Genomic DNA, 10,314 nt, shown 5'->3' on the forward strand with positions numbered 1-10,314 from the left:
GGTTGGCATGATGATGGATTGCTAGGTGGAATTCTCCCTAGTTGAGAGGGAGTGTTAAAATTGGCAACTAGGGCCAAATTCCACCTTAGGACAACTCATATGATGGAGATGATTATTGCATTGGATTCCTCTTTTCGAGAGGTACAATTTTGTTATAAAGATCATATAAGGATCCTTTGGTACAATTTTGTGGAGATACAGTTGTAGCTGCAGGGATCCCTACTCGCATTTCATCATAGCCGGGCTTCGGTGTTTCATATGCGTTGAATTCCCAGACTGAGAAGTGCGAAGACTGATAGCTTTCATACCAAATGGAATCTTTTTTCTCATCAAATAATTTCCTTTTGCTTATATGAAATATAAAGTTAAATATATGACCATCCAATCGCAGAGGATCATCACCAATAGGATTTATGTCAAACTCAATGGCCAAATGTTTCTCCAATTTCCAAATAGACAATATTACCCCATGTAATGGCCAAAAGAATTCAAGTAATATTGTGACTAATAATAGAAAATCTAGTGGGTACTATCAAATATGACCAATTCTCCTTTTTTCCCTACAGCTCTATTGATGCTTGCTCATCACTGCTGACTATGAGAGAAAACCCTCTTTAAATGCCTCCATAACAAGTAAAAATTTGACCTTATGCTTGACTTTCTTCTAAAATATAGAATTCTGTTATACAATCGATATTTGCATATCTTTCCAAAACTTCTACCTGTGTGCTTGAGACATCTAGTTCCTGATGCAATTTAATAAGTTATAAATCTCCATAGCTCGACCTTATGTACACAAATCCACTATCTAAATAAGAAGTTGTTGAAGCAATAGATGTCTCTCCCAGAAGTTTTAGCTCGAGACTAGTATCCCTTTCCCCTTGATAGGTGATGAGCCACTGAAGGAAGCCCTAAGATCACCTAGAAGGTATCGAGAACCATCCACTAAACATAAGCATCAGTGGTAGTCATAGAGTTGGGTTTGGTAAGGATTTATTTGTATATAGAGGCATTGCAATAAAAAATTGTCTCCTCACTATGAATCTCTTAAACAAACTGCCAAAATGTTGGCCTTTACAAGAGTACAGAGAAGATTATTAATTGAAATTACTGTGACATGACTATACTGAAATACTACAAACAATTTGCTATGTGGATAGCTTCAAGGTTGTCTCAACTAACCTATCACCAGTTCTCAGAGAAAGTTTGCTTGATCTTCTATATCAAAAGGTCTCTGGAGAGAGGGTTCCCACCATGGGAATTTATTGTGTTCTAGTCTAAATTTTGACTGAAATAATAAAAGGCATTTGTTGGTGTGTAGTAACTTATATTTACTACAATCCATCTTGATTGTCTGCAGTCCGTAGCAACAATTCTTTGATCTCCTTGGCTGTAACATCTTCCTGCGTGAATTGCTCTGTTCGAAATACATCTGGTGCAAATCCATTGAGCAGCTTATGGTTTCTTAATTAACCTCAAGACCGAGTCCATCCAGAGCTTTGATGTGGATAGAAGCAATCCTAACTTTTTTGAACGAAACATGTGAATGTTTAGGGCCTTTCCTTCTCTTATGCTTACCTCCACATGGATCAGATTGTGAGAATCTCTCTATGGTGCCTATTGTATCCCTTGGCGCTCAACTGACCTGCAATTGGATAGTAGTCCACCAGAACTAACAGAGGATAATAGTCCACCAGAACTGACGAGAGGCTTATCTTGCGCGTAACCATGACAAAGGTAAACTCCATCTGTGGATAAATTTTTCCCTCGCAATTTTTGTTACAACAGATCAAATCTAATATACATATTGGACATAATTGATGTTAAGGACTTCAAACAGAAATGAACTCTTTTTGGAAACTCCTCCTTGAGAGCTTCCATATTATAGCTTCATGCGAAAATGAGACCAAAATGCTGAGAAACTTCTAGCCAGCTTTGATTTTTCCAGCTTTTGCTTTTTCCCTTACTCGAGTTTAAATTAAAGGTTGAATGTTGGTTTGTCTCAAAACAATGTTGAGCTTGTACTTGCCAAATGACCGGTACTGGTTTTGCAATTCCAATCTTGGAGGATCCAATTCTGTTTCAACATTTTGCTTCACCCTTTCCATCCTCTTGTCCATATATTTTATGCTTGATTTATTCTGTCAGCAATTGGTGGTGGATGCTAAGAGCTGCTGCATTCTATTCAATTATTAAGTTATTAAGTTTTAGCGAAGTCGATCATATTCAATGTCGAGTGTTTTAATGGCGTCTTTCAACTCATTAAATTATCTTTTAGTTCTCTATATTAGCATCCAAGGAGACCCATAAATCTTCCACAACATTGTTGGTTGGAAGTGGCCCTTTATTCATGTAGAATCAAAGGAAAATTTCTAATATAGACTAGCAAGATAAATTAGCAAGAAAAAAAGGAAAGAGAAAAGAGCTAAAGGTAAGATTAACAAATACATGTTGATATAGGGTCATCCCTTATCAAAGTTTAAAGATGCTTGAAGATATTTTGTTGAGTGTGATACATGGAAAACTAGTAGACCCATAAATATTCCACAACGTGAAGTGGCCCTTTATTCATTTAGAATTTTCTAATACAGACTAACAAGATAAAAAGGAAAGAAAAAAGAGCTAAGGTAAGATTAGCAAATACATGTTGATATAGGGTCATCCCTTATCAAAATTAAAGATACTTGAAGATATTTCGTTGAGTTCTTATTCTATTCCTTTTAATAGCTAAAACTAAGAGCTAAGGTAAGATTAGCAAATACATGTTGATATAGGGTCATCTCTTATCAAAGTTAAAGATACTTGAAGATATTTCGTTGAGTTCTTATTCTATTCCTCTTAATTGCTAAAACTCAATATTGATACCAGGATACCCACTCTTCCAAATAAGATATAATGTTAATGCTACAACTTATATAAAGATCTGAATATTAATCTTATCTTAAAGTATAAATGTTCTATTAAATCCAACATATCTAAATTTCTCATAGAGTGATTGTATGCTCAGGAGTATGAGTATTGTTAGTATTAATATCTTCTACAAGTCATAATAGTTAGAGCCTAGGTGTGATACATGGAAAACATCTTGGATGAAGGCCTCATCCTTCACAGTGGCCATGATCGTCCAAACTAGTCAATTTATTGCCCATGTCTTGTTATGAGTGGTCAGATGCCCTAAGCAAGCATTTAAGTTCAATCATCTAGCATTGAACACCAATCATAATTAGTAATTGATACTTTTCCATCTCCTAATAATACAAAGTAATTTGCTAATTTATTGATCTCAACATTATAACCTTGGGCCACTTGGATAAATATTATATGATCAGAGAAAATTCACAAGGCCTTGCATCTTTGAGTAGATGGGAATGTTTAATGTTGTCAGGTATCGCATTGTTATTTGTTAGTTGGCATTGTTACATATCACCCTCTTCATTTTCAATCAAAGTAAAAACTCTCAATCAGGGTTCAAATGTTATGAGTATGGATTTCCATCCTCTGCAGCAAACAATTCTGCTAGGTGATTTCAAATTCCATTCAATAGAATTCTTCATTTAAATAAATTTCTTATCTTAATTTGGAAGATGTACCTTATCTTTATAAATATGTTCACACTGGCTAGTGGTTCAAATTTGGATTGCTGGCTTTATCGATCAGTTGGATTGGAACAAAATGTTGGTGACACTGCAATTTGGGAAGTGACATCTCAAGAAAGATTAGCTTATAGGAACTTTAAGGTTTGGGAAATTTCGTTCTGTTTGATTCCTATGCAGTAGATGATATGTAATTTAAATTGGAAAAGTGTACATGTATGAATTGATTTTGAAAAGAATTTAGAGTTCTTTATTGGAGTTGATCATTAGCACTCGCCTCAGGTAAACTCTTATACATGTTTTGTTATGTTTTCTAAACATGTTTTCTTAGGCTTCTCTTGTGAAAGATCCCGCGTTGTCAGTGAATCGTTGTATTTGGAGCCTAGATGGGTCCGTCCATGGTAACTTAATCTATACTCTATATTTATTAATAAGATGTTTTGATATCATTTCCTTCTTTATACAACAATGCGAGTGATTTGCAATAATGTCATCTACAAATGCCTCTGATCTCCTTTTGGTTGGTTGCGCACCAATACAATGGTGTGCTACTCCCTCTATTCAGATACTGACTTGCCTGCATATGTGTTATAGGAGTTGCATTTTCCAAGCATATAGTTCACATATATTCTTACCTGTGGCAGGCAATTCGAGACGACATCTAGAGGTTTGCTTACATGCTTAAAGGCCAACCTGTACATTCTTGTAGGTCTATAAAAGTAAGTTTGTATTGATAGTATAATTTATTAACATTGATATAATTTATACAGATTGATAATTTATTAACATTGATATAATTTATACAGATTGATGCACATGCTGATGGTGTGAATGGTATTGCTTTTTCACACCTTTCCTCCTAGATATGCATAATTACATGTGGGGATGATAAGACCATCAAGGTAATCTGCTTTATCATATGTGTCCAGACTCATTCTAGTTGTCGTTTACTTATCTGTATATGAAAAAAACAAACTGTTTGTGCTTGTAGGTGTGGGATGCAATAACTGGTCAACAGCAGTACACATTTGAATGTCATGAAGGACCTGTATATTCGGTTTGTCCTCACTAGTAAGAGAATATTCAGGTACTTTGTTTCTTAAGACCTGAACAATTTATGTGCATTGCAGTTGAGTAATATCAAATTCTAGTTGTTTTGAAGTTACATTACATATTGCATATCCTATTTTTGTTTGATGTTTGGCTTGTGAATTTTTGGCCATATGAGATTTACTTTATTGTACTAAGGATAGATAGATTATGATTCTTTGTTCATATACAGTTTATTTTTTCTACAGCTATTGATGGAAAGATCAAACCCTGGTTGTATGATCTTTCAGGGTCTAGTGTGGACCATAATGCTCCGTGCCTATGGTGCACTACAACGGCTTATAGTGCTGAAGCAACAAGGTAAAATGTCAACTTGGAATGGTGTTTAGTTTGTAAAGTGTCTTCATGTGGATCTCAGTTTTACTTTCTCCAATTTTTTATATTTACTCTGTCAAGAGTCAAGACTATGCCCTTTTTGAAGTATATAATCATTTGTATTTTTTGTTAGGATCTTCTCCTGTGGAACAAGTAAAAAATGGTGATTCATACCTGGTTGAGTGGAATGAAAGTGAGGGAACAATTAAGCGGACATATTATGGTTTTAGGAAGCGTTTCTCAGGTGTTGTGCAATTTAATACAACTAGGAATAGGTCCTTGGCAGCTGGTGATGAATTTCAAACTTCTTGGCAGTTGGTGATGAATTTCAAATAATGTTTTGGGACATGGATAACACCAGTATCCTCACAACAATTGATGTTGAGGGTAGTTCGGTAAGAAGTTGATGAGGATGGTTTATTTTTAGAGTTTGAGAGATAGTGATTTTGACCAAAAAAGCTTTGACACATTATTTTAAGTTTTGTTGATCATATCTCACTGTATAATCCTTGTCTTATTTCCAAAAAGCTGCAGGCTAGTCCTGGCCTTCGTTTCGGTAAGATGGTTCCCTTCGTTTCAGTAAAGATGGTTCCCTGTTGGCAGTCACAACGAATGACAATGGCAGAGGAAATGGAAACAAAGGTAAATTGCTTCTTCCATGCACATTTGCTATGTACATGCACTGCTAATTAATGGTAAAGTTTAGACTCTAACTAGATCATTTTTACTATGGAGACTTCAATTGTGAATGTTATGCCTCCTGCAGTCACTGCTCCTGGTTCCCTTCCCAGTGCTATAGAACGTTCAGGGAGAATTCCACCTGCAATGTCAATGACTAATTTTGTAAGAACTTTCCCCTAGACTTATTTCTTTATTTCTTTAGAATCTAGCATATTTGTCCAGCCATATTCAGTTTATTTTGTCTTATCATTTTCTAAACTTTCACTCCAGAGTCCAGATATTGTTGCTTTCAAGTTTCCATATAGCATATTTGTTCTTTTCCCCTTTCAAATGCTCTATTAGCCATTATTTTGGCATACCTTGGCATATCTTTTATAGGAATAGGATGATATGATCAATGGATTCTAACAATTATCTGACACTCAAGACATGTGTGCAGAGTAGTATATACAGCAGTCGGACCCCAGATGTTAAACCATGGCTTCTAGACGAGGTTACAGATGAACAAGAACAGATATATGACATTCAAGACATGTGTGCAGAGTAGTATATACAGCAGTCGGATCCCAGATGTTAAACCAAGGCTTCTAGATGAGGTTACAGACGAACAAGAACGGGAAATTGACTGAATCACTGATTCGGGTCAGTGTAGGTCTCTCAGGTTGCCTGACACAATGCATGCGAGCAAGGCATGCAATCATCCTTCTATTACAGAAAACACTAAAGGTTGACATACTTACAATTTTTTGTGCTACAAATTCTGTCGATATTGATTCAAACAAGTAATGTGCTATTTCTTGCAGGTAGTAAGACTGATATACACCAATTCCGGTGTTGCTGTTTTAGCACTGGCATCCAATGCTCTCCATAAGCTATGAAAATGGCCGCGGAGTGACTGGAATCCATATAGAAAGGTGGGGTTTTTTTAGTAGTTGTTGTTTACTTCCTTTTTGTTTTAGCTTGTTTTATTTATTTGTTATACTTTTGGATTCATAATTTGCAGCTAACGAAGAGTTAATATTTTGTTCCAGTCTACAATGAGTATTCCACCATAGATGTGGCAGCGAGCTAGTGGGATTGTTATGAATAATGACATTGGTGATACAAATCCAGAAGAAGCCGCTGCTTGTATATCTTTGTCTAAGAATGATTCCTATGTGATGTCTGCTTCCGGTGGCAAGGTCTCCTTATTCAATATGATGACATTTAAGGTAACAAAGCCTTTTACCTAAAGACCAGTTTCATTTTAATGTTTCCGATTATATATATAATTTCAGTTTTGGTACATTGGTCTGCTTAGGGGTTTATTCTCTAATGTCTCACCTTCAACTTTCACATATTATGTGGGTAATGGTGTTCTTGTATAATGTTCCTCACTATAGGCTAAGTTTATCTAAATCACTGGTTTCATGACATGCTAATTAGTGATTCATTGCAGGTCATGACAACTTTCATGACACCACCTCCTCCTGAGCCACTTTTCTGGCTTTCCACCCTCAGGACAATAACATCATTGCAATTAGCATAGAGGATTTATCAATTCAAACATACAATGTTCTAGTTGATGAGGTGCTGCCTGTGAATAAATCTTTAAATTTAAAATTCTTTTCATTTTTCTTCATTGTTCCCTTTTACCAAAAATGACCTTTAAGTGGCATGCTCTGAACTTGAACTTGTTGGAATTTTAAAGGTAAAAACAAAGCTCAAGGGCCACCAAAAGAAAACCAAAGGCCTGGCTTTTTCACATGTATTGAATGTGTTGGTGTCTTCTGGAGCTGATGCCCAGGTATAAGCTCCAAGTATATGGTTTCTTTTATTATTATTTATAGTCTGACTCCGTGATGTTCGCTTTAAAGTTTACATAAATTTACCGACTAGAAATGTTCATGTACTCACAACCACGTCTTTTGGCAGTTATGTCTCTGGTGCATAGACGGGTGGGACAAGCCAGGAAGATCATCACCACCAGTCGGGGATACAACAGTACAGTTTCATAATGATTAAATTCTCTTGTTGGACTGATACAACAGTACAGTTTCATAATGATTAAATTCACTTGTTGGTTGTGCATGAGAGGCAGCTTACTATATATGATGCTTCCAAGTTGGAGCGTTTGCACTATGTAAGTACTTGTAAGCAGTCTTGAATTCAAACATAGACGGTTATATAATGTCACTTACCTTCTGTATCTGATTGGGTAACCTTGTTACATGCTTGCATTGCAGTGGTATCCTCATGATTCCTTATCTGCTCCTATTTCAAGTGCCATATATTCATGTGACAGCGTCCTAGTTTATGCTATCTTCTGTGATGGTGCAGTTGGGGAGCTTCTGCGATGGCATAGTTGGAGTGTTTGGTGCAGAAAGTTTGACATCTCACTGTCGCATTGCACCTTCTGCATATTTACCATCGGGAATGACCAGGTCAATGGGCTCTTTCATTCTGTCATGGTTGATACATCTATTTTTCAGTTTTGGCTTTTGACAAGGGCATATTATGATTTAATTTATTGTTCAAGGCAATTTATGATTTAATCTATTGTGTTGGTTATTTATGCAGCAGTAATGCCTATATCCTCTAGTCGTTGCATCACATCCGTCCGAACCGAATCAATTCATTCTTGGAATGACGGAGTTCATGTTATTGAAGCTTCAGAAGGGAAGTGGTGTGTTGGACCTCCCCCAAATAATGGAATTGTTGGATCAAATCCAACATTAATTAACAAAGGTTCGGAACCACCCTCAAGGTAGTTCAATGGAAACATAAGAACAAGTGTCTACCGACTCTTTGTATTTTATTTACAAGAATACCATGAATAATGGTAGCGTATTGTCAGTGAAATGTCTCACTTGTGTTCCAGTTTTTGAGGCATTCTATCAAGATTGTAATTTTCATCAGATATTGTTCAACCCTATAGATGGAGGTTAAGCAACTGGAAATCATACCTAAATGAGTATCTAGGTGCAATCCTGGTCACTATATTGTTTCTAGGTTGTGTAAAAATTGAAAGTCTGTCATTGTCATTGGAGCATAATTCATGAATATTCTTTCCGAGAGTTTCTCAGTTTCTATTTTTGAAACCTTTCTTTGTACCACGAGTATTTTTCATATGTTCATGTGCATTCAGACAAACCTGGTTTATGAGTATTTTTCATATTATATTTTATTAACTCAATCAACATTTTGGGTTGAATACTCAACCAACATTAATTCGTTCAATGGAGAAAACATTAATTATGCATTCAATTGAGAAAACGTTAATTATGCATGACTTTTTGCAATTGACTCAACCAACATTCTTGTTTGATGACTATTGTTTAAACATTGATATACTGAAAGCAGTTGATGGGATAGTTGTGTTTTGTTTTTGATGGCCTTGCTGTTTTTGTTTAATAACTATTGTTTAAACATATTGATACAGGATACTTGTGTTTTGTTTTTGATGGCCTTGCTGTTTTTGTTTAATAACTATTGTTTAAACATATTGATACAGATATCTGATAAAGATATCTTTGTAAGTAGCAATATCTTTGAAAGCAGTTGATAGGATGTTGTTCATAGTTTTTCATCGCCGCTGCAGCCTTTGTGTTTTGTTTTTGATGGACTTGCTGTTCTTGTTTGATGACTATTCTTTAAACATAAAGATATCTTTCGGTTGATGGGATACTGCCCCTATTTTTTGATGACTATTCTTTAAACATAAAGATATAAAGATATCTTTCGGTTGATGGGATACTGCCCCTATTTTTTCATTACTGCAGCCTTTGTCATTGTTTTTGATGGAGAGTTCCTTCCTTCGGAAGTTGTAATATTTTTGTGTTTTGTTTTTGATGGACTTCCTGTTCTTGTTTGATGACTATTGTTTAAACATCTTGATAAAGATATCTTTCAGTTGATGGGATACTGTCCCTATTTTTTCATTACTGCAGCCTTTGTCATTGTTTTTGATGGAGAGTTCCTTCCTTCGGAAGTTGTAATATAACACAGTTGATGGGATACTGCGCCTATTTTTTCATTGCCTATCTTTTCATTGCTGCAGCCTTTGTCATTGTTTTTGATGGAGAGTTCCTTCCTTCGGAAATTGTAATATAACACATTTTGATGGGATACTGCGCCTATTTTTCATTGCTGCAGCCTTTGCAGCCTTTGTCATTGTTTTTGATGGAGAGTTCCCTCCTTTGGAAGCTGTAATATAACACAGTTGATGGGATACTGCGCCTATTTTTTCATTGCTGCAGCCTTTATCATTGTTTTTGATGGAGAGTTCCTTCCTTCGGAAGTTATAATATAACACAGTTGATGGGATACTGTGCATATTTTTTCATTGCTGCAGCCTTTGTCATTGTTTTTGATGGAGAGTTCCTTCCTTCGGAAGTTGTAATATAACACATTTTGATGGGATACTGCGCCTATTTTTCATTACTGCAGCCTTTGTCATTGCTTTTGGTGGAGAGTTCATTCCTTCGGAAAGTTGTAATATAACACAGTTGATGGGATACTGCGCCTATTTTTCCATTGCTACAGCCTTTGTCATTGTTTTTGATGGAGAGTTCATTCCTTCAGAAGTTGTATTATAACACATTTGATGGGATACTGCGCCTATTTTTTCATTGCT

At 35.8% G+C, this 10,314-nt stretch overlaps 1 pseudogene across 1 annotated transcript; it reads left to right on the forward strand.

The window, feature by feature from the left end:
* Positions 1–3,026: 3,026 nt before the first annotated feature.
* On the forward strand, positions 3,027–8,528 carry LOC149232113 (protein TPR3-like; annotated as a pseudogene). Its single transcript, XR_016248123.1, has 16 exons — positions 3,027–3,737; positions 3,925–3,994; positions 4,188–4,260; positions 4,400–4,495; positions 4,585–4,680; positions 4,934–5,003; positions 5,152–5,413; positions 5,553–5,660; positions 5,785–5,861; positions 6,139–6,425; positions 6,503–6,613; positions 6,731–6,910; positions 7,138–7,268; positions 7,390–7,485; positions 7,614–8,122; positions 8,259–8,528. The product of XR_016248123.1 is annotated as a protein TPR3-like (transcript).
* The last annotated feature ends 1,786 nt before the right edge of the window (positions 8,529–10,314 follow it).

Source organism: Pinus tabuliformis, chromosome J, assembly GCF_031772625.1.
Source record: "Pinus tabuliformis cultivar Carrire ecotype Pingquan chromosome J, CPIR1, whole genome shotgun sequence".
Taxonomy (NCBI): Eukaryota; Viridiplantae; Streptophyta; class Pinopsida; order Pinales; family Pinaceae; genus Pinus; species Pinus tabuliformis.